Raw genomic sequence first — 24,830 nt, forward strand, 5'->3', positions numbered from 1 at the left:
CATTATTTCCAACTGAACATTCAATGCAGGAAATTCTAACAATAGAATCGCAACTACAGTAGCTTGAATTTGTTTTTTTTTTGTTTTTTAATTTTGAGAAACTGAGATGCATGAAACGGCCATAAATCTCTAAATCTAAGAGGTGTGTGACAAACAAATAATAATAATAACAAAACATGTCACCCTCAGAGACACTTCAAAATGTTCATCCAGTAACGTTTTCACATTTATGTGTAACGTTTGAAGATTTTAAGTACGAATCTTACAAAGTGAGGGCTTTCTAAAGTGTAGGCTCAGGGCTCACATGCCCCTAAGCTCCCTCAGCTCCCTCCACGTCCCGCCTCCAGTTTGTTTACTGTGCGGTTTTGATGCCGAAGGAGCGGCTTGCGAAACATATCCGAGCCCATTTTATAAATGACCCTCTCCAAAGGTGACGTCACTGTTTCTATAGCAACAGCTCGGCAAAACAAAAGACACTGAATATTTAAAGAGAGCATATACTCCCAAGATATTTTAAAAGTGGCGGCAACAGAACATCGGGCAAATGGGACAAACAGTGAGATGCAAATTGTTCATTGTCAATGCACTTTATGCACTCTTATATAGAAGTAAATGCATAGGTAATCCCTGGGGAATGGGGGAAGATATTTGATAAACTGATGCAAATGAAGGGAAGGTGATTGGAATATTGTAAGAATGATTGAACAAGTTACATTTTTGGGTGTGTTGGCATATGTGGCCATTTTGCACCCTTCAGTGTATACGGGGAAAATTGTGGTACGTAAAACCCTTATATCAGAGTTAATACAAGGGTGTAAAAGCCTGTTGAGGGAGGCTAAAAATTCAAGGTTCTAAACCGATTTATACAGAACAAACAAACACATTAAAACGTACTAAAAAGTTTCTCAGAAACAGTGGAAAAAACCCGCTCTTCTCAAAAATCTAAAACCATTTGTTAAAATACGGTCATTGTATCCCAACATGCATGATAAGTCGTTGGGAAAGTTAAAAGTGGGTCTAAGAGTATAAGATAGCGTATCATTCTATAGAATGATGGGATTAGAACCAGTCACATCGCGATTAATTGCTGGGTGATGTAAGCTATTCATCATTCATCCTCTGATGAGAGTTAACGCTTGGCAATACGAAAGGTAGAAATAAGATTTAGGAATTAATCAACTAGAAAAGACAATGGTCACTCGTTGGGTTTTGTGAACCTTTGAACCTGAATCATGGCTGGGTGTTAGGATAGTTACCTGTCTATCTGACGTATGAAGATAATTACGATGAATAAATATATATACTAAGTCCTCTGTTAGCTTCTCTCTCGGTTGACCAGAGCGTCCTCTCACTTCTGCTCCACTGCTCTCCTAACCTCTACTCCCTTCTCAATTCCAATCCAAAGTCAGTCCTCTCTCAGCTTGTCTCACCTCTATATTCCCCAGGCCATGGAGCTCTTCCTCCATGCCGAATCGTGTTTTTAATTGCCACTATGCAAACCGCTGACTCCATAGGCAGAAGAAACTACTTGTTTCCTGAATACCTCAGGAGGTTTGCATAGCACAACACTGTGCATTGTTTACATGTCTCAGAGGTTGAGACAACTGAGAAAAACAAGTGAATGCCCTGGTCAACGTGAAGCATTCAGAGAGGCTTTTATAAAATAAACATACAATCTTAGGGATTGATACCATAGTTACATTCGAAAAGGATGTGCCGATCGCTTAAAATAACATTGCAGATATGGCACAGCGGATGGCCCAGCCTTTGAAACAAGTGACGATGGGTGACGGATGTGTCCAATTCGAAGCCGATATAACGAGATGATATTGAAATACACACTATGAGACTAATTAATGTTTCGTTTTGTGTTCTCATAATTCTACTTGTTTCCAATAGCAAATATAAAAACCAAAAATTAGCACAGCACGTTTATTTACAGTATAACGGAATTAAACTTTCCTTTCCTTAAGTGGATAGTGTACGAGAACCAGCAGCATTTCTCCGTAGCCTAGTAAGATAGATTCCCAGAAAGGAGAAAAAATTAAATCAGCTGGCCTCATGACATAGTGGTTAACGTAACATTGCACGAACCAAGGAGTCCAAGGTTTAAATATAGAGTAAAGTATGGTGTGCATTCGTTCAATTTAATTCAATACATAATCATTCAATTCATCGTCGTGATTAGCATAGAACGATAGAAAAACGACTAAAATAACCAAACCATAAGTGGAGAAAATCAATTATTACCTGAAAACGAGAAAGTAAGTACGAGACAATTATGTACAATTAAGAGATCATGCCAAAAAAATACCCGTGTTTCTTATTCCATCTTGAAGGTATATATGAAACTATTATATGGCGGAGTCAAAAATGGGAGAAAAATGACGCTAAGTAACAAAAAATGTAATACATTATTGGGATACCAGCTAGAAGCTTTGTTCCGTTTAAATTTAATCTCATTTTCCTTCGAAAAACACCCTGTTTGTATGCAACCCAACTTACATCACTATTCTGCAGGTTGCTGTGAGCCAAATTTCTGTTCCATTGATTTGATTCATTTTACATCGCTTTTGTGTGTCTTTTGGCCAATCGAGAATATTGACTATAAGTGACGATTGGATTAAATTGACGAAGTGCCATTCACAAAGAACACCTATGCCCAATCCGGGATTCGAACCCGGGAAATTTCTGTTCGGCTGATAAATTCAACGTTTACATGTCAAAAGTTTGTGAAGTGATTCACTCCTCCTTGGCGTACTGGTAACATCATCGCTTTGTAATGAAGGTGTCCCGGTTTCGATGCACGGTACAGTCACGTAGTGGTTCGGATCCAACTTTAAACTGTAGGTCCAGTCACGATTAGCCTTGGACTTAAAAACAAACTCAAAATAAGAAAAAAAAATCAAGGTTTGTCAAGTTTCGTTTCAGGTTAATCGGAACTGGATTGCATTCGGATCACTGTGAGACTGAACCAGGCAGTGGCGTGCCCAAGGAGGGGTTGGTGGGGGTTATAACCCCCTCTTTTGGCCCAGTATTCCTAAAAAAAGGAACATGAAACGCAGGAAAAGATGGGAAAATGAGGGCTGACTACTAAAAAATGTATACCTAATCCCCTCCTTTCGAAAATCCTGGGCATGCCACTGGAACCAGGGACCTCTCAATTAAAATGTTATCAGGTTACCACTCCACCATTTTGGAGGCTTACGATATACGCTCATATTAGTTAAATAATGAGACAGAACTTGTTCATAGGTGTCAACTTTATTACAATTATTCTAGTTCATAAATTCATAAAACCATATTTATAGAGAACACTGAAAAATTACTTTAATTTTGCTTATTGCGATAACGCAATATTTGTGTCAACTTGAGGCTAAATCTCGCTTCAGAACACGATGGCTATTTCTGCGAAAATTGCACAAGAAGAGAGAGCGCGACAGTTCTGACCAGGAGGAAAGGGGAGACGAGAGAGGCAGTCAAGGCGGGGTAGTAAGACAGAAAAGAAGAAGAAAATGCTTAATGTGTGCTGGGAGGGTCTCTTACTTGCTGGGTGGGGGAAACAGTCTACCCAAGCTGTGAAGAGCACGAGGGGGGGGGGGCTATCGATTCCCAAGCTTTTAACGAGAGAACGCCATAACAAGCAAAGTGCGACGAGCACAGACACGCTGTCTGGGGCCTCAAATGCAAGCATGGACGTACTGAAAATTTCCGCCGAGAAAAGGATTTCTGCTGTAATCTTCTGTAGTAAAAAATATGTTTGTATTGATCGCCAGCACAACTGGTGGTCAAACTTGAGTTCTTCTTTTTCGCCAGTATTTCGAAGTATACATTGGCATAATTCTGTATTTTGGCGTTTGCATGTTTTGTGTTTTAATATACAACTATTTTTTGTATCCGCTCAAATACTTCTGTAACATTGTTCCCCTTTTTTTTGTTTCTGCTCAAGTTTCGGACTTGCAGTAGGTTCAGAATCAGCCGGCGCTGTATCTGATTCACATTTGTTTCGCCCGCGAGCAGCGTTCGGCGCTTAAAGTCACGAAAGTACCCGATGCCATCCGAACACATGAGTTAACCGTAATTGTGATTTGAAGAGGTAAGAAACTGTCCCCTAATGGTCGTAAACACATGTATGAAATGTGAAGCTGGAGCTCCAAACATTCTCGATTTCGGGCATAGGGATGTCCAACAACATGATCCGACATTCCTAACTTCCCCTGAGTATACATTGGTCTGTGTGAGTCGTAGAAGCGCTTATGGAGGGTCATGTGTATGTATGTATGTATGAGTGTGTGTGTGTAAGCCCGTGCACTTTGCACCATGCCATGAAGCATTTAAAGGGGGATGTGGGGGTAGGACCTCACACACTCCATCGACCTCGGCAATTTTGGAAGTGATGTGATCAGCAGCACGCTTCGGTCACCTTTATTCCCACGGCTCCATGTATTTGTATATACTATCATATTAGTAATCCTGTTCAAAACCTATGAATTAAGATTGTGTGTTTCTTTCCCTTAAACAACCTTCATCCAATACGTAACATCTTCAATGAGATTTTTCACTAAATTCTCATTGGATTAGCCATCCTAGACCCTTCGTATCTCTTACATCTTCTAATTTCAGACCGTGCGTCGATAAGTCTCTATAATTCTCGATTTCATCCAAGTCCGTGAGGCTTAAGTGTACTCAAAAATTCGTAAAAGTCGGCGTTCGAATTTGTAATTACAATTTTGTTTAAAAGAAAAGTCTGCGCATCGTCGGGGACAGCGGGAAAAAAAATGGCGTCGAAAAAAAATTGATGCGTAGCAGAATCAATTTCCAACCTTCCTATCTCATTTTAAATGGCCCGAAGTGCTATTTAAATAAGGTGCTCGCCGCCGAAAGTTCAATAAAAAAAGGGCATGGGAAATGGAGAAAAAGAGGGGAAGAGAGGGGAGAGATGGAGATAATGAAATGTCCTAAGGGTATGCGGTAGATATACCTGGGCATTTTGCTTTCATGATTTTTCCGTCAATGAGCGATTCCATGTATATGTATAGTTTGTTTCTGAAACAACCCGCAGCCCCGTACTTTATAATTCCATTAGACCTTTGCGGTACGACTGAGGGTTGCTGGTTAAGGGGCGGGTGGGGAGACGCGGAGAAGGGGGGGTGGAGGGTAATACAGGGAGTCGTAGTCTCTTTTCAAAACAGGCAAGCCAATCTCCATGTTAATGCCTGGCTTCGGTTAATGAGGTCATGTTTATTCAAGACTGACGGCAAACAGACACAGGATGCGCCGTTAGAAGGTAAAGCTACCGGCGAAAGTGGCGAAAAGTACTACATTGTACTTAAATGATATACACTGTTCAATAATGAACTTGATTTTTTTTTACTTTGTTGGAATAAACTACAAGCATGTTTTTCGTTTTGTATTTTGGTTGCATCATGTAGCTCTTCATTCCGTTTCGCTAATAGCGGCAACGACTGACTGAGTTTAAGTTTTGTGTCCAATTTTATGCACAGATAGGCTAATTGGGACTGGACCCATGGAAGTCCGAAGGATTTTTTTCCAGGGAGGTGCAACCAAGGTAATTTCTTTCCAGGGGAGACAAAGGAAGCATATTTCTTAGTGATGCTTCCTCAAAAAACACTATTTCAGTCTGAAATTATCATGTTCCTTCCAGGTATTTATAAAAACATAAATTACTTTGACTGAAATGAAATTATATGTGAAATACATATATAATTTTCAGGTGGACATTCATTTTCCAGGGGGCCGCGGCCCACCTTCCGGACGTCCATTACTGGACCGACAGTTTAAAGTGGGATCGAAGTCGCCGCTATGTGCATCCACCAATATCGGCGATGATGATGATAAACGGATATAATATTTCTGTTTCTATTTTTACGTCGCTTTTTTGCCTCTTTGAACCAATTGCGGAAATGATGATGAGATCAAGTTTACGAAGGGATACTCACAAAGGAGTGCATTTATTAGGAGCTTCAGGTGGCTACACTTCAGTTCAGCCATCACCAAATAATTTCCACTGAAGAAAAATACTTCGATAAGGACCTCCAAATTAAGGAAAAGACACCAAGATAATAGAACTATGGTAAAAATATAAAAATACACACAGCAAAGTTAATGGATCAACTGAAACAAAAGGTGCATAAAGTTTCTAGCTTAGACATAGGCGCAGACTCCATGGGGCTTGGGGGGGCTCGAGCCCCACAATGTTAATGATGTTGGGGCAGAGCCCCCAAATAATTTTGCTTAAGATGATCTAATGTATTATTTTGCTTCTCTTGTAAAGTTTACTCTGAATTGTGCCACATGAACTTAACTTTAAATACACATTTGAAATGTTCTAGCCATCAAATTTGGGGGTTGAGACCGCTGAACCATCAACTTTGGGGGGGCTATGAACGGAGACAGAAAAACACATGGCTTAGTACTATATACTAAGTATAAAATTATGAGTATTGTTAACATTTTTACTAAAAAGAGTTTCAAAATAAGGAGGTGATATGACAAGTATACCAGTATGTTGTTTAGTGAATTCTGAACAATTTGAGGTCGAAAACACGACTTTCAAGCAATATTGATATGTACGATATTTAGTTATCCTCGAAATATCTTCCTCTAGTCCAAAGAATAAGGGGAAAATAATTCTAAAGTCTTTGAGTTTATTCAACACTGGCTTGCAGTAAAGTACGCAATGAAAGCAAGCTTATGATAAGTTTGTATTGCAAAAGCGGGAACGGTTATGATCAAAGGCATTATTGCTAAAGCACGGCGTGCTATGTGCTTATTTATTGTTGCAAAATTAAATTTAGAAAGTAAAATATTGTAGCAAGAACAAAAAAGTAAAACAATTTGCCTACGATTTGTTTTATCATTTATGTAAATAATTAAATAAAACTGTTAAATATTGTAAATATTCGCTATTTTTATGGGTACGTCAACACTAAGGTTCTTTGCACCCATCACATGTCCTTTCTTTACAAGTCTGTTGCGGACATTAAAACACACACATGCCCTCGCCGGGACTCGAACCCGAGACCTCCGGATCAAAGCGAGTTTAGCCGACCAACCAACACGCTCGGGTACCGAGGCCGGCATAAAACTCTTATGTTGGCCTCTTAATGTAAATACATAGCCTACTTTTAAATAAATTGCAAATTGTACATTTCATTAATTTTCTTTTACATCCTCAAATGTGTTTCTCTGCTACTTGTGGCTATTTTTTTCCCTTTTTTCATTCTTCTATTGTTATGCCATCTATTGTTGCAGTTAACGCCAACAATTACACATCCGCTAAAATTATTTGAGCTGTTCTTTCGAATTGTATCGGTATAAATATCGTAATATACATAATTAAAATTTTGTGGTCGTTTATAATCACGGGATGTTTTTGTGAACACGCTGTACATCTACACATAAGATATACTCATTTACATCATATGATTCGCTTTGGCGTTATCTTTACAAATGGTGTACAGAAATGCAACCAACTCAACACCTGATTCTTGGCAAAGGCCAAAAAGCACACTTTACTGCATCAATCGATGCGTTTCTAATGCATGAAATTTCATGCATGGCACTCAATTAGGTTATTTAATCGTCTGCATTAACATTCTCTAGCGATAGCTGTTTCCAATCGAATGTTCACAAGTTTTGACATAAAGTTTATCTTTGAACGATCTTTCTTCATCTTCCTAACTATAACAGTTTCATATGTACCAAAATGTCTTGATCATATAGATTGCTAACAAAAATAGAGAACTAGAGAGGATTTATGTATCGATAAGCTAGGATTTTATAGCTCTTTGAGGATATCATAGTTTTATCGTCTTAGCTCTACTTGTAGTTCATGAAATATTGAAAGTTGGAAAGTACATACTCATCATGCTTTTATATAGTGTTGTACCAAATAAAGATTCTTTCGAAATGTGATACTTTGAAGAACATTTTGCAGTGACAGAATAAAGAAGACGATGTAACAATTAAGTTAATAAAATATCTATGTGTGACAAATGGGTAGAGTTGCTTATGAGTAAACCAGCGGCATTGTAAATAGTCATACTGTGAGTGTCGAACACCTAATCATGAATAATATTCTCATCTGTTAATAATTTTCTATCTTTCAAAACTATGTGTGCCTTCTAATTTTAGAGCACTTCTAATGCTATGATACGAAACTTTTGAGGGTCTAAATGAGTCCCTCTAAAGTTGTTCTTTTAGGATCCGTATGATAAGTACAGGGTGCAGCAGAATTACTGAGACGATTTTAAAATCTCCCGACAGATGGCGCGCAAATTCGTGTGTAATTGTGTCGCAACAGTGCATAGCCTTCAGTAGCCATGAAGCGTTGGTCGAATGAGCATAATATTCGCAGTGGAATGTTACTTAAAGAATAACGATTCTGCCACTATAACGCAACGTAGATTCAGGCGTCAGTTCAACAATGGGAGAAATGAGACACGACAGACATTTCTGAATTGCGTAGAAACTTCAGAACGACTGTATCAGCAAAGGTCTAGATGACCCGAAACCTTGTTGCGTGACTTAAAGAAGAGTGTTCACGCTGCAATACAGCAAATTCCTCTGGAGATGCTGCACAAGGCTATGACTGCTGTACATCGACGTGGAGAGGTTTGTTTGAGGGAGAATGGTGCCCACCTGAGTGGATTTTTTTTTCAAGAAATAGGCATCACATTAAAAGCTTTTGTATGTACTTTTAATTATTTAAGTGTCTTCATTGTTATTCTGAAGTATAATATAGATTTGCAAAATGAAATCGTCTCAATATTACTGCCGCACCCTGTATATTTAGCTTAGTTTTCTGTCTCTTTCCTTACATATGTATTTTGTTGCCAGTTTAGCTGTTACAAAAGAAGAGCTTTTGGGCTAAATTTGTCATAATAGCGGGATAGATATCTCGGGTATTGCATCCCATCAAAGTCGATGAAGGAATTTTAAAAATGGCTGACTTTAAAGCTACAAAACCCATAGCACTTTGGAAAATACATATGTCAGGTGGAAATATTTGGCCTTCCAATGATATTTTTTACTTGTACGCTAACTCAGCTTGTATAGTATAACATTCTGGTCAACATATGTTATCTTCCTAGCCCCGGGTAGTCTGTGTTGGTATACATGCAAAGGCATGCAATGTCACATACATTATAAAGCTGTGTGTTTTTATGTGAAAGTCTCTGCTCGATTGTTGACATCGCCAGTAGCGACTGCAGGTTCAACTACCCGGAAAAAAACACCCTCTACGGCCGGCTTAAATAACCGCAGATTAGAAATCAACAAGTTGGAGCTGCGATTAGAGCGCAACCCCAAAATGCTCCGCAGGTTGTAATCAATATTTAAGTCCTTAAGCAAAGTGAGGAGTTTGTGACAAGTGTGCTGGTATTCCAAATTTTAAATTTATATCTACGATGGTTACCGAGTGCTCTAAATATATAGTTTCTTCCAACATTGACTCTAATATGGAAATGGATAGAGCAATGAAAAATATTAATCTTGTATGTATTCACTCGGGTGTGAATTTGTCTGACAATGTCCCTGCATTTAACGGTTCTGGAATTCACCCAGCCTCGTAACCAATGGTTCCTAGGTTCAACCGAAGCGTGATGCTGATCACATCGTCCCCACTATGTACGAGATTTAGACTATGTGGATTCAACCTCCATACGTGCCTTCATTGTACCGAATAGCGATACTTTTTGTTTAGTAATTAATACACCTTTCGATCCCCGAATTGCATATTTGCAGATTTAGATAAATTCGAGATATCGAATAGTGAATTGATATCGATAATTGACTGTCTATTGATTCCTTCACATAGATAATACTGTAGATGTAGTGATCGAGCAAGTTTTCTCTAGTAATCGTACTTTCCTTGAAGTTGAGAGCCATCAAAGAGTTCAATTCTTGATTGGAATAGACAAATGGAAGGGTTCATTAACTAATATGTATATGTGAGAACGAGTTTATAAATCGCAATTTTTTAAAAACACCAAGAGCATGTGACTTGAAGATTTTCAAAGATGTAGGAACATTAAAAGTCAATGTGAACATTGATTATTAATCTGCTACATAAAAATTAACAGGCAACCGAAATAGTTTATATAGCATTAAACTAAATTTTCCTAAGTTTTTATCTGCAGAAAAGTTGGCACTTACTTGTAATACACGGGTGCAGACAGGAAAAATATATTGGTACTGGCTATGTATTAATGGTAAAATAATTGTTTGTATTGGAAGTGCATACATGTTCTACGGTTATAATAAATGTAATAAAGTGTAATGTAAAGTAATAATTACAGTACGTATCTACTTTGTTGTAAAAGTAGCTCAAGGCCGATGCAGTAAAGGCTATTCTTTTGCCATTTTCAAGATATCTGCAGATCGTTTGCTGTTTCTTAAGGCCAGATTGTACGAGTTAATTTTTGTTACCTTGGCCTACTAGTTGTTAAGTGGTCTACTTACGATTTCGCCACCGTGTTCCCGGGTTCGAGCCCTGGTCAGCGCATGGATGTTCTATAGGAGTGTCCCTGCATTAAATTCACTTAATCATCACTCACGCTCACCGTCGCGATGAGGGAAAAGTGACAAAGAAGCGACGCTAAATATAAAAAATACAAAACACTATCACTCCAGTAAATTTTATCTTTCCGATTTGGCGGAGTAGGAATGCGTATTCTTTTTGAGTGTCCCTAAATCACTTTATCACTCATCCTCATATTCGCGATTAGTCAAAAGTAGCGGAAAAGCAAAGTACAATAACCCCAATCAAACAATCATCTTTCTAATTTCTGGAATATGATAGGTAGGCAGTCGGGCACGACAGTTGTGTAGAGGTAATTCTTTCCGCTTATGTTTCCTAAACGTCTTTTCAGTTCTTACGGCGGGCGCTCTGGAAGCTGGCAAGGGAAGTGGGAGCGGGGAATTCGCCGCGGACCAACCAGACAACAGCGGTGGCGCCGAGAGACACGACGTGGTGGAAATAAGTACTACGCGAACCTCATTCTACAGACTGCTGCATTTCTTATCGCGCTGGATTGGTCGCTTCCACGCTCCCCTTGCAAGCTTCTGGAGCGCCCGCCGTAAGAACTGAAAAGACCTATAGTAGTAGAATATTTTATTTAAATTATAGATTCCACAGTAGGACAGGAGCCAGTTTAATCTGAAAGCCAACTAGTAACAAAAGGAAGAAGGTATGAAACTTCAAAGTATAAATGCACTCATTATGCACAATTGCCTGCACCGTCTACAGAAAATTTAAGTTGAAGATGCCTGTTTGGCTTAAGATCGTATGCAACTGCTTCGTTAATTGCTACGTAGGTGAAAGAGGCAATGAACAAAAGTTCCAAGCAAGCATGCGTCCACAGCTCTGGCGACTTCTCCACTGAATGAAACCTGGAGAATAATGAAAAATTATAGGTTACCGTGAAGAATTGCACCAATAAAATACGAGGACGCAGAGTATACGTAAGCATGCATTGCGTGCATGATTTACACACGCACCCGCGCGCGTATATCCCCAGCTAATAACTTTAGTCGGTCCGCTACAATGACAGGGAAACGCGAATTTACGCACCCACGCGGGCATTACCCAGAGAAGGTCGTCGCGTCTGCACCAAACAATTGGTCGCGCATAACAGGTACCGATATTCCGAGCTAACTCGGTTTTATACCAGCTCTCACCCTCACCCCCCGTTCTCTCAGTCCGGGCCCCCTAAAAACCCCCGCCATTGTGCATCGGCCCTCTTGTTGGTAATGAAATCAAATTACCCCGTACTTGTTCGAGCTTCGGCAGGGAACCAGACGAGCTAAACTCTGCCATTGCGGTGGACTGTAGCTTGACCTCCCCATATATCTTTCTACGCACATGAGCACACACACATGCGGAGTAATATATCCAGCTGCTCTCAAAATCCCCCTCCCCTGGCCCCCTCACACACCAGTTCAATCTTCGGCTTCCATCTGGAACGATGTGCTATTTTATTCTTTCCGCTGCAGTCGTTTTTATACGCCTGTTATCTTCGCCGGCAAAAACAATCCAATCGTAAAGTAGTTTATAGCTCTTGCGTGGGGTCACCATTTTTCAGCCACTAGCACCCGTCCCCCCACCCCTCTCCTCACTTCCAGTCGCACCAGACCTCTCTGCCATAACGTACAGCCTTTCGACTTTTAGTCAATTTGCGGCATCCACTGTGCAATGGGAGAAAACCTGCCCAAAGAGCTTTGGAAAAATGCGGGTCTATAGTTTTTTCCGCTATGGAGCAGGATCAAAAACGCACTTATCGACAACGGGTGTTGAGATTTTTACAGTTCGACCAATGTACAGAATCGCAGCTTTGGTATCAACATTCAAACGATAGCCCATAACAATGTCGAGTACCTTGAAGAGGATCTGATATCACTTAACCAACATAATTAATGACAATTTTGGTGGGCTGGAAACATTTACATTGATATGACAATAAATACAACGTGATGGATATATTAAGTCGTTTAGAATACTTCTTCATTTATTACTAGGATGTCTTTATTAGTCATTGTATTAAAACATAGGCTTTATTTAATTATTTATAATATTCTAAATGTTATTTAAATCCATAAAACACATTTAACAGTGCCTATGTTGAGGTTTGGGGCCTATTTTGAATAATCATCCCTGCATTGTTACGTTTTGCCTATTTACTAATTCGCCTATCTCCACATTAGTAATCAATTACATCCAACCACCATTCAGCATCATTGTCGCAAAAAGTAGCGAAAATAACAATACATTAGTATTCAAAACTTTAAGTCAATTTATACATACAACTAATTGAGAAAAATATTAACTCCATGTTCACTGCGTATTTTGGTGACTTTTGTATTTTCCAGTGCTTGGGTTTCCATTCTTATCACGATTAGTTTAAAACGCTACTTAACTGGCGTTAAAACTAAAGTGTTGCATCATGCAATCATGCAACTTTTCAGTTTGCATCCTCGAATATATGCAACCTAGATTGCACTACTGATGAACTGGTTGCATACCGTGAAAGATATAATTTCCTGTAAAGCAAAACAGCTATGGGAATTGTGTATAGTTTGTTCCTGAAATACAAGTGCTTCATCAGCGAGCTTGTATGTATTTAAAGCCAGCGTTAAGTCAGAAATTTAACCAAGAGGATTTTATTAAATACAAGCACTTCCACGATGCGTTTCGCTCACTTTCATAAAACATCTCCCGCCCGGTGTAATTTATGCGTGACAAATTCCTAACCGCGGAGGAAGGAATCTGTCGCCTCTAGGTTGTGCGAAGGGCAGATAAGGTTACCTAAAGCAGGGGAAGAGGCGGGAACTGCCAAGTAAAGGGTCTCGAGGCACCAGTTTAAGTATTGAGAGCCCACCTGTTGGCTTCCGCTCCCAGAAGAGGAGCCCGATAAGGATTCTAAACTTTCCACTGGATCTCTCACGCACTTCTTAGAAACCTTGGAAAGGAGACAGCTTATAATTGATTAGTTTTAGAGGTACTGAGTAAATATTCGAGGTATGGTATACTTATTAGGGGCATCTTTGTTTTATTGGCTATTCTGACGCAGTGCGGAACAGCGGTCGTGAGTTTGATTCACACGAAAGATGGCGTACTCCTTCCGGTTTAGCTTTTTCGTGAGTTTTGTACATTCATCTTTGGTTAATGTGCTTCCATCATATGCATGTTTCTGTCCAAATATAGGGCCTTCAATTGGTTAACGTCCCCTTACTTGGGTCACATATTGACAATACAACCAAGGGTACATGTGGGAAAGGTCTGGGGTTCAATTGTGCGGATATGTGTACATGAAGTGAACTAGAAGCTAACCGGACATCATCGGTCAAACGTCAAGTTTCATTTCCGTATCCAATAGATAAAAGTAAAGCTCAGAGTGCTGTAAAGCAAATATATGGTCAGATATATCCCGTATTTGCTCTCCTCGATTGGATTTGGATCGGTTGATTGGATATGCTTTATCTTATTCCGCATTTGTGTCTCTTTTGGCTAATCGTGAAGATGAGGATGAGTGATAATATGATGAAATTGATGAAGGGACACACAAAAAACTCCCATGAACAAGCCGGGATTCGAACCCGGGATGTTCTCCTCGATATCGATCAGACTGGAGGTGGTGCGATCGGCACCATACTGCGGCCACCATATTCCCTCCCCCCAAGAAACCATTGATGTGACCAAGAGCCTCTTATTTATTCATTTCGAACACGGGAGTCATGTATCAAATACTATGTTTTACACGATTATATAAAATAAACGAGACGATAACACAATTAAAATGAAATTAAAACTAGGAATACGACCCTTCAGGCCACAATGTATATCTAATGAGAACGGGATAAAAGGAATATAATTACAAGATTATAGAGAAATAACTCAAGAGCGGAATAACCTGACAAGCTAACTGAAAATGACGTCATAAATGCAATGAATAGAAATAAACAAGCGTTTAGTTGTACGACAAGTCCCTATTGGCAGATGTGCTCAAGAATACACTTCAGACTAAGTGCTCCAAACTTGTACCGCGTGCAAAATAAGAAAAAAGCGTAGTATCCAAATCAATACCAAATATTTTTTTTCCCATTATCGCATTTGGCGCTGCTAGATTTAATAGAAGGAACCGTTTATGAAAATAACTTGATAAGAACTGTCACGTCTACCTGCTATCCTCAGACAGGTAAAAATATGGAATCTTCTTGTATATTCAACAGGTCTTAACAAACTAGAAGAGATATTTGCCGACGGAACTTACGTATCTGTATCACTTACTCTTAATTTATTCTGTTGGGTCTGCTCTGTCATTTGCATTGACAGGAAGCTTTACTCAAAAATATAGCCTCATTTCCTAACCCCATGAGTGTAACAGGGTGAGCAATATTTCACTGTGGCTATCTGCTATATCGTTGTCCCATTTAATTCATGGTTGCCAGTGGAAGCTGAGAAAAATGTACTAGTTTACGTTCTGCATTGTATATGCATTTGTATCAACATAAAAGAGTATCTACGTGGTTATTTCGAGAAACAATGTGTTGTGTTGTAAGTTGTTTGACTTTCAAAGCCAAGACGTTGCCTGCAAGTTTCACCCAATTTACGCATAGCTCCCAGACAGGAGGACTTGTCATATTGTTTGAATTGTTGTTTTAAGTCCACTTTATGCACAGAAAGGCTAATCGAGGCTGGATCTACAGTTTAAAGTGGGATCCAAACCAATGTGCAATGTTCCACAACCGGGAATCGAACCCGGAACCACTTGATTACAAGGCACCGCCATAGGGGAGGAAATAATTTGTCATATAGCATGATATAATCCGGAGACCTTTACCATACTGTTAGTCTATCCAAAAATACCTGCTGGTAGTAAGACGATATGCTTATTTGGAGAATCGGAAGATGGGCGTCAGTTATGAGATATTTGTTCCAATTGGAGACATACAAATGTTCTTTCGCCATCACCAAACGACCTGGTCAAATTCTTGTCTGTCGTAAACTATTGCTTGGTGAAAAGTACCATATTCTGCTAAAACTGTTAACAAAATCTTGAATGTATTTTTCTTTCCTTTTAATTATTTTTTCTTACTATGTCGCTCTCTCTCTCTGCTATTATTTTGTTAAACGCGACAATGAGAAAGAAATAGTGATTGCATAAAGTTGAGGGGGGTACTTATGCCAAAAGTCGAACCTGGAATCCTTGGTTGTAAGATAGCAAGGATATTACTATGTGCGCCTAACAATGTTCACAAATTTGTTAACCTCTAACTTATTTTAGGAATAAAATTCATCTGATGAAATTAGTTTAATTGAAACAAGAACTTGGCCAAATATCTCGATTCTGTAACATCCAATTAAATCACATTTCTTGTCACGAAATTTAACGTTTCACAAAATATTTAACGAAAACAATGAGTTTTTTTTTAAATAAATGGACGCTATATGTACTTAATATGACACACATGAAAGATCACAAATCGTGCAATTGTCGAAAGTCCCTATCCAAAAGCACAGCCACGAAAGCAAGTTTAGATTTGAAAGACTATAGATTTTTGATGAAACGGTAGAAATCTTTCAGATATACATACAACTCAAAACAGGAATCTATTTTTGTCAGGGAATGGTTACGGTTTCTGTGTACAATCACGAGAAAAATAGTGTTGTAACTCCTAAACTCCTAACATTCAGGCAAGTTCTCCTATAGCTACAAACAATTTGCTTCTCAATGTACAGTCACAAACACTTCTGTGTTGCTACAAACGTATTGTCTTTCAATGTGACCATGGCAACCCAGACATGTCCGTGACTGTACTAATGTTTCTCAAATCAAATGCGTTCCTCTTTTAAGTCTAAAAGCAGGAGGCGAAGTGGAACAAATAAGGTGCTTGTAATCCACATTACCCTCTGCGCTAAGCTTAATAATTCTAAATCCTTTCCTTGTTTCAAAATATCGGAATTATCACGGTGCAAAAGGCAGTACATAATCGCGAATGCAGCGACGTGCGCGAAGCAACGCCCCACACACACGAGGGTAGGGATTAGAGCTGCCAAAATTTACCTACATAATCCTCTTCGCGCGCCCCTTTCCTTCGCGGCTAATCCCCGTAAGTGCGTAAAAGCCTGCGCGATCCAATAACGAAGTTGCTCGGGCTGGTGTTAAAGGAGGAAGCTCGCTACACACGAAACGGAATAGCGCCCTCAGATTTACGATGTTCCTCCCTCCATCCCCCTTAGACTTATCAATGGCCTCTGTCCGAGTTGGAGACAAACGCCGCCAGGGGGGTGAGGTCAGGAACGGAGAATTACATGGCGGAGAACGGAGAGTACGACGGGGCAAAGGGATAAAGAGAGGCTGTAACAACAACTTAATGCAAGTGCCTTTGTTTGGTGAGGGGTGAGAAGAGTGTCATGGCAAGTGTGCACCATTTCATCAAGCGCCAAGACGCAGGGAGAGCAAAGGATTTTGTGTTAATTTGTAGTTCGGGTCAGCGCACTCCAGAAAGTCTTTGATTAAAATGGGAACCGCCTTTAGGGTACTGAACAGCAGGCCTGAAAGAATTGACGATCGTTCAGAAACTATGGAACGCAGAAAGATAAGTTTTGGTGAAGGGAATTGCCTTGCAAATACTAACGTATTGTTTTCTGAGTTGGGTTTTATTTCGTGGTTAGTCCGGTGTTGTGGACTGATTTAGCTCCTTTTCAGGTCAGAATAGTTAGGATGCTCCAATGATAGAAATGATAGAAATTGCTTGTACAATAGGATGGTAAAACCAAGAACTAACTAACCAACATTGCTTTTTGCCCTAAAGTGTAACAGCGGACATGATAATTCTTTATACAGGGTGACGCATATTATATCTGCCAATTTCAAATGACAACGGAAAGACGGTGAGTGTTTGTATTAACTTTATATTGTTTTGAAATAAAAATATAGAGTCACTCGGGGGAATATGCCCATCGTATCTCGCGCAACGTTAATGTTATGGCATCTCTGCGACTCTTTTTTGAAAGCGCCCTCCGTGATGAGACGAGGCAGCAGGTTTGGAGCTTCTGAGAAGAATCTGAAGCCATACAGGGTTAATTTCGTGTGGTAAGATGACCATTTTTGAGGTAATAATTTTTTTGACGTTGCTGTATTAACAGTGTGCAATAATATTCCCAAGAGAGAAAGAAACTGAATTATATTGGTGTAAAGATCAAGAGTCAGGGGAACATATCTGCAGAGTGAAACTGCTGCATGGTGCTCAGAGTTGCCAACCCAGTGATTCAATTTTCTGCTTGTAGCTGTGGGATGATATGTCCACAGAAATTAAGTACAATATTCCCATGGGCATTATTATGAGATCAAAGGATCACAATGTGACTGGATCCAGTGTATTCGTTGCATTATGTGGATGCATGAAATATGTACCAAATTCACGTAGATGTGTCCAAAGTGCAATGCAATTTCTCACAAATGTAAACAGTAAAAGAGGCTTTGGTAAATTCAAAATAAATGTTGTTAGAAACGCTATGCTTGTCTGTACAAATGATGTTCTGTTTACGAAACAAACGTTAATGATCTTCCAGTTAATGCTGTGTATTATTTTCCTTTAAATATGTCATGTCAAGTATTACAACATTCTTGTATTGGGCATTTTACCCTGGACACGGGGTGATTTGTCCAAATTACGTTTATCTGTTTATTTATCTATGGCTCTTTTGCTATAAGACTTACAGTAATAAAACTTATAGGTAACAATAACAAAACATGTAGCTTTCATTTGACATCCTTTTCATTGCGACACTCCTTCATTTTGCGAAGCTATAAACCGCCAAAAAAAGGTTAGGCGTATTCCCTCGAGTGACTATACACATAGGCACTTAATACAGTGTATAATATGGACAATGCAGATATCAGTGCACCTTGAAAATAACGTCCTCTCAACGTACTCCTTCTGCTTGAATGCACTGTTAGAGGCGATGCGGGAAGGCTTTCATGACACACGTCTCAGCATGTCCTGTGGAATAGCGCTTATTTGACGGTGACTGACTGTTCACAACATTACCAGTGGCTCTCCACTGTCTAACCCACCCCAGAATACTGCGTGTCTCTGGAACATGTCCAACGAAATCCGCCGCAGTGCCCGGTGCACGTTTGGATGAAGGCATCCACCGCCGCAATCCGCGTCTGCACCGGACAACGCTCTATGGTGTACTAATTGCCAGACTTCCAACTCTTCACGAATGTAGCCGTGGCACACTTGCGCATGTGCATTCTGGCAGGGTTGCCAACTCAAATTGGTACACACAATATGCGCCACCCTGTATATATCCAGTCAGGCTATGCAGATTCACTGTTGCCACCGACCATTTAATTTTCTGTCGGAAGACGACAATTTTTTCTTACTAAACTAAAGATACACTGTGTAAACAATGCAAGTTCTCATGGCAAGATTACCCAATCAAAGAGCATGAAATTGTCAAAGTCTTCAACAACGCTAAATATTACATATCTACTTTAGCTGTGTACAGTTATCCCATACATAATGACACAAACATTTGGCATTGAGTAAAGGTAACGACTGTGTGTTTAAAAACACCGTACACTGTGGCAACGAATGAGCAAGATTACATGCAAGGAGCTGATTGCATCGGCCATTTTTCGAAATTCAATGACAGCGCCAGAGCGTTCTGCCCTTCTTGGTACAGCAATAAATGAGTCGATATCAGACTCTTTGAACCTATTAGAGCTACTGTCGTTCCTGATACGATTTATAATTTATGGTTATAGGAATACAACAAAGATAGACGGATCTGGAAACTATGGCACAGGTGACGGGAATGGTAGGAAAATAAGCGCGAGCCATATTATATGTTAGTGGGAGAAGATTTATCGGTTTCAATAACTTGTAACCTACCAATAAGAAGGTTCTCTCGACCTGAACTCGCGAGTCCTAATTGGAAAGCCATAAAATTTATATCGGTCGCGAATGCTGCAATTTCGACTCAATAACGATGGGAGCCAATGGCTCCGGACTATGAAATGGGTGCCGTAAAAACCGAGGAAATGGAAGACGATGGAAAAAATAAAAGTACAAAAGCCGGGCAGACATCGACTAGGTACTTTTCTCAGGGTGAAGTTTCCCAGATATCTTTTTCCTGCTGAAACTGAATAAAATCAGGAACCGAAAAAGGCTATGTCCTCAACGGTTATCCTAGAATTATCTCAGCAAGTTTCGAGGCAAATTATGACGTGCGTTGGGAGTAAAACTTCATCCATGTTCTGCAAATGACGGAAAATACACAAACAACCGGATTCTATACCCTGTCCCGTCGGTCTTTGAAGCAAGGCTGCACATAGCGGCAGAGAAGGGGGGAAATCGAATGGGCAGAGCGAAGCAGTGCACGCCGCTGCGAAGACTGTAACTGCAGTCGCTCCCCTCCTCTCCACCCAATCCTATTCCCTCTTACGTGCTCATTGCAGGAGCCGTCTCGCGTCACTACTTGCGCAGTGACTTGTTTTCGTTCTCCTGCTCCAGAGATGACCGGGACAAAGTATAGGAAAGGGAGCTTCTTGGATATCTTAGACGGCTTCGGCGGCTTGTGGCTCTGAATTTTGTGAAGTGATAGTAGGAAGAAAATTAGGTAATAGAGAAAATTTGACGGATAGTTACACATACTTATTAGAAAATGGGGTTTCTATCAAAACACCAAATAAAATTTAGTGTGTTTTATTAGAGCCCTATTTTCTAATAAGTATGTGTAACTAAACTATTGCACATGGTTAGCAATTGCGCTACGACTCCCGAGGTTCCCGGTTCGAATCACAGCCTGAGCATGGTTTTTCTTGGTGTGTCTCTTCATCAATTCATCAAATCATCACTCATCATCAATTTATCACTCATTCTCATCTTCGCGATTAGCCAAAAGTGGCAGAAAATTGAAGTAAAATATACCAAATCAATCAATCAATTCACCCAATTCACAACCACCAACAGCCGCTGTCGGAAGGTGCCCCTAGGATTTTCGCTTTGGTCTTTCATTTTGACGTTCATATTTGCTCCCTTTTTACCTGATTTGGACTGATTTGGCTCCGCTGTTTGCTCTGTAAAGCTATATGTGACTTATACTCTTATTCGCGTTGTTAACAATATATTTTTATGTCATCTGAACGGATAAGATTGTAGCTATTCTGGTGAGCAGGTAGGCGGGACGGTGAAGCCTTTGTGTAATTTATTTTAAAGCCAATTTTTTAAGGCAAAACTTTACAAAGGAACATTTTTACCAAAGTTGTAAATTACGAGTAAAGGAAGTAATGACACGATTGAAATATCGAAACTTATGTGAAGGAAATTAGCGTGTGAGGTGTAATTTTAATCCTATAATAATGTTCCATAACTCACCAGAAAGGTAATTTTGTTGACAATAGTTTTTCTATTGTACATGCGATACCAATGAGGATATAAGTCAAAATGTTGGCTCATGTTGGAAACATGCCGTGGTAAATCCAACTTTCGTACTAAGGTTTGAAGTAAATTATCAAGTAATTTATTCTGTTAGAGGAAACGAAAATAAGAAGGCCCAAGTTGATACAAATAAATTACCACTCAATGAGTCAAGTTTTTAATTGTTGGTGAATCTTGATATCTCAAAATTCTTCGTCTTAACTTTGAAGACATATTTAAAATATGTTATTAAATATTCGAAATTAGCACTTTAACTTTGACTACCTAATCCTTGAAAAAAAAAAAACCTCCTCGACATAACCCGAAATAAATCAACTCATTGTCTATGCACTTCTTAGTGCATAAGCTTATATAGTTAGACGTGTAAATTTTTAGTACAGTACACGCAACAGCAGCTGATACATTTCTGTGTGTTTTAATGCATCATTAACAGTTTATGCACTCCATTGTGTTATTGGAGTCAACATATTTGTGTCAGTTCACACATTTGGGGATTTGTGATTAAGTGCATTATTGTGCACAACATTAATATTATTTGAATATTTGCCTTGTAATGCTATCACTAATACAGGGTGTCCAAAAAGTCACGCAACCGAAATTTTGAAGGTACGTAACATTTGTACCAAAAACCAATAAGAGAGAATATAGTTGAAATGTATCGTACAGAAAACAAACCTATCTTTTCTGAACGGTAAATTTCTACTCTTAAATTTCATCTGAGTACTTGATTTGGTGTTTTTAAGTCCACTTTATGCACAGTAGGCTAATCGGGACTGGACCTACAGTTTAATGTGGGATCAGCCACTATGTGCATCCAGCGGGTATCGTACCCAGGACCCCTTGATTACAAGGCGACGACGCTACCACTGCGCCATCGGGGAGGCCCTGTTGAATAATATAGCCAGATATTTGGGACATCTGAAACTGCCCTCTGACACGACCAATGTTGCCAGTAAATCTAGTAATTTCTTAAAGAAACATACTTTCTCATGAATATGCCACAATAAACCCCATAAATCGTCTCGAGACGGTAAAATTTTATCGTTCTTCTGTCAATTCGATACAAATAGAAAATTTTGTAAGCATCACAGCTGTCTGTTATTCGTTTCTTTTTACTTCGTACAAAAACGTTTTGTTACACCTTACTGACTTTTCCGCATACTCGATATTCGTATGTACCATTTTCATGTTTAATGTTTCAAAAATATACACGAACAAAGTTAATACCAAGTGTAAGTTTTACGTCACTATCGCTTCTTGTACAAAAGGTACACACGTTCAAAGTCTGGGTTGCATGACTTTTTGGACACCCTGTAGTAATCGTGACTAAATAAACTCGTTAAACATCTCATTCAGGATACATGTCAAGACCATCCAGTTCATCTGTAATATACAACTCCTCTTCTTCAATTTCAAATACATTCATGACTGAAGCAAGTTAAATAGTTTATTCTGATTTATTCGTACTTGATACTGATCTTTTCTGATCAATTCTAGTTTGATTACAAAATTTCTTCACTATAGGCGATACAAACACATATTTATATGCTTTGATATTATTTTCAGGAACTTCCAAACACGTCCACGACACATTCATTCCAAGACCACGTACATACTCATGTCAACATACTTGCTCATCTTCCAATTCAAATATTAAAATAATGATTGCAAAAATGGATTTAAATAATTTCTCTTAAATATTGTGAAAATATTCTAGTTAGTGGTAGGATTCTTGTGTTGGATTTGAAAATTATATATAAGAAAATGTGCGCGCCACTTAGTGCCAAAATTGAATTATTGATTAACAAATGCAATTATGGAAAATTGCATTTCTAAGCTAGGTAGTCTCAACGCGTACCTACATGGTACCTCATTAGGACATGAAAGAACCTTAACAACTCTTAAAAATAATGATACTTTAATTGTGCACATATTCTAGTTAGAAGTACGGTTGTTATCTTTGAGTTGAAAATAAATTTGCACCAAATTATATCGTTATTGAGTGAGAATTGCAATTATCGAAAACTGCATTTCTATGCAGGGTTGACGCAAAGCTTACCTTTATGTTACCTCAAGGGTACATGAAATAGTCTTAAAAATTGTGCCTCAATTTACAAAAAAGGTATGGAAACATTTTTCATATTTAAATTTGAATATTTTACCACGCACAAAGAGAGAATGCATATTAATTGCAGTTGAGTGTGCCATAAATAAAGTTCTCTAAACTGAATCACTAAATTTGCAATAAATAGGTTAACTATGTAATCATTGGTTAATACTTTAAAAACGTTCATGGCCGTAATTTACTGTAGTTGCATGGTAGAGGGAATTGACGGTATTAGAATGTCAGTTCTCCAATTAACGAAATTGATGATTTGTTTAAAAAACAAAACATTGGTTAAAAGCCTATAATACAAGGTTCTCTGAATGTGTAATTCAAGTCTGGTGCATACCGGTTATTTAATTCTTATTTTTTGATTGATTCATTATGAATAAAAATTATATATATATATATATATATATATATATATATATATATATATATATATATGTATGTATGTATGTATGTATATGTATAATGAAAACAAACTGTGGATATAACCCCAAATAATCATGATGAATCAATCACCGCTGATCAGATGCAAGGAATAAGAAGATTTGATGGTCAAAGTTATAAAATTAGTAAATAAGTGTGTAGTGAAAACTAATACATACTTTTCAAAACAGTAACAGACTAGATGTAAATTTAAAACCTGAAAAATATTAGGTAAAGATGGGGAAATTTAAGCATTCTCAGAATCTATTTTGCAATTTTATCATTAATATTCAAGGTATTTCATTTATATTCAGCTTCATCAATTAATATTAGTTTTGAATTGTTAGATGAGCAAGTATGAATACATTCAACAAACAGTCATGTAACAGAGAAAAGATATACACAACAATGTTTCCCTGATAACACTAAGGCCAATGAATAAGATATGTGTATATACATAGAGCATGACAAGAATGCACAACAATGATAGATCTACGTCCAAGGCGGTGATAAAGGGGGAACTACAATAACGTACTTTTAACTTTTGAGATCTATATTCTTCAAGAATATGCTCACAGACTACAACAGTACGCCACCACACAGACAAAATACGACGGCGTTTACGTTAAGTTCACACAACGTCCATGATTTACTTACAAAAACGGGAGTGACGTTGACGTGTTGAGGCTCGGGGGTGTCCTACAAAGGGTCGGCTTTTACAGGTGTATCAACTCGTTGAGGCGATGATGCCATACTTACCTGTAAAAAGATAAGTTTACAGTTAGAAAATGTAACCATGTGAAAGTATATACACTTGTGTGCAAAGAAATAGACCCACCTCACACTTTTGACATAAAATGTTATTAAATTTATTAACATCATACTTATTTCTTACTAAACTTTATCTACATTTAAGTAGGATTAGACGCTTCCATTTGGATAAACATTTTATGTGTCTCCAGACAGTTGGAATAAAAAGTAAAGCAAGTAGCTAAACATTTTATATCAAAAGTGAGAGGTGGGGTTTATTTCTTTGCACGCAAGTGTATAAAATTCTACCAATCAAACTCAATAAGTTGTTATCTGTAAAATTAATCAGTGCCAAAATATCATTATAGTTCTACCAGTCTAAGTAAATAAATTAGTGCCTTAAAATAATTCAATGCGCAAGAAACTATGTTCAAACCTGGTCAATAAATTGTTAAAGCAAATATTTGAATGGGTAGTAAGTAAAAATATATTTCTATCAATTGTGAAGAATAAATTCTTACCCAGTGGTCGAATTGGAAATAAATTACTGCCGGTATGCTCGTATGCA

General features: G+C 38.6%; 1 protein-coding gene across 4 annotated transcripts in view; it reads right to left on the reverse strand.

Moving 5' to 3' along the window:
• bru3 (CUGBP Elav-like family member bruno 3) overlaps nt 1-24,830 on the reverse strand; it is a 725,341-nt gene that overhangs the window by 390,285 nt on the left and 310,226 nt on the right. For 2 of the 4 annotated variants that reach the window (XM_083128183.1, XM_083128181.1), the window contains exon 1: nt 24,170-24,272. The exons of the other annotated variants lie outside the window; for them this stretch is intronic. The gene's annotated coding sequence lies outside the window, so the exon portion shown is untranslated. Of the gene's footprint in view, nt 1-24,169; nt 24,273-24,830 lie in introns of those variants that run through there. 4 annotated transcript variants of the gene reach the window in all.

The sequence above is a fragment of the Lepisma saccharinum genome, chromosome 9 (assembly GCF_977018435.1).
Source record: "Lepisma saccharinum chromosome 9, izLepSacc3.1, whole genome shotgun sequence".
Classification (NCBI taxonomy): Eukaryota; Metazoa; Arthropoda; class Insecta; order Zygentoma; family Lepismatidae; genus Lepisma; species Lepisma saccharinum.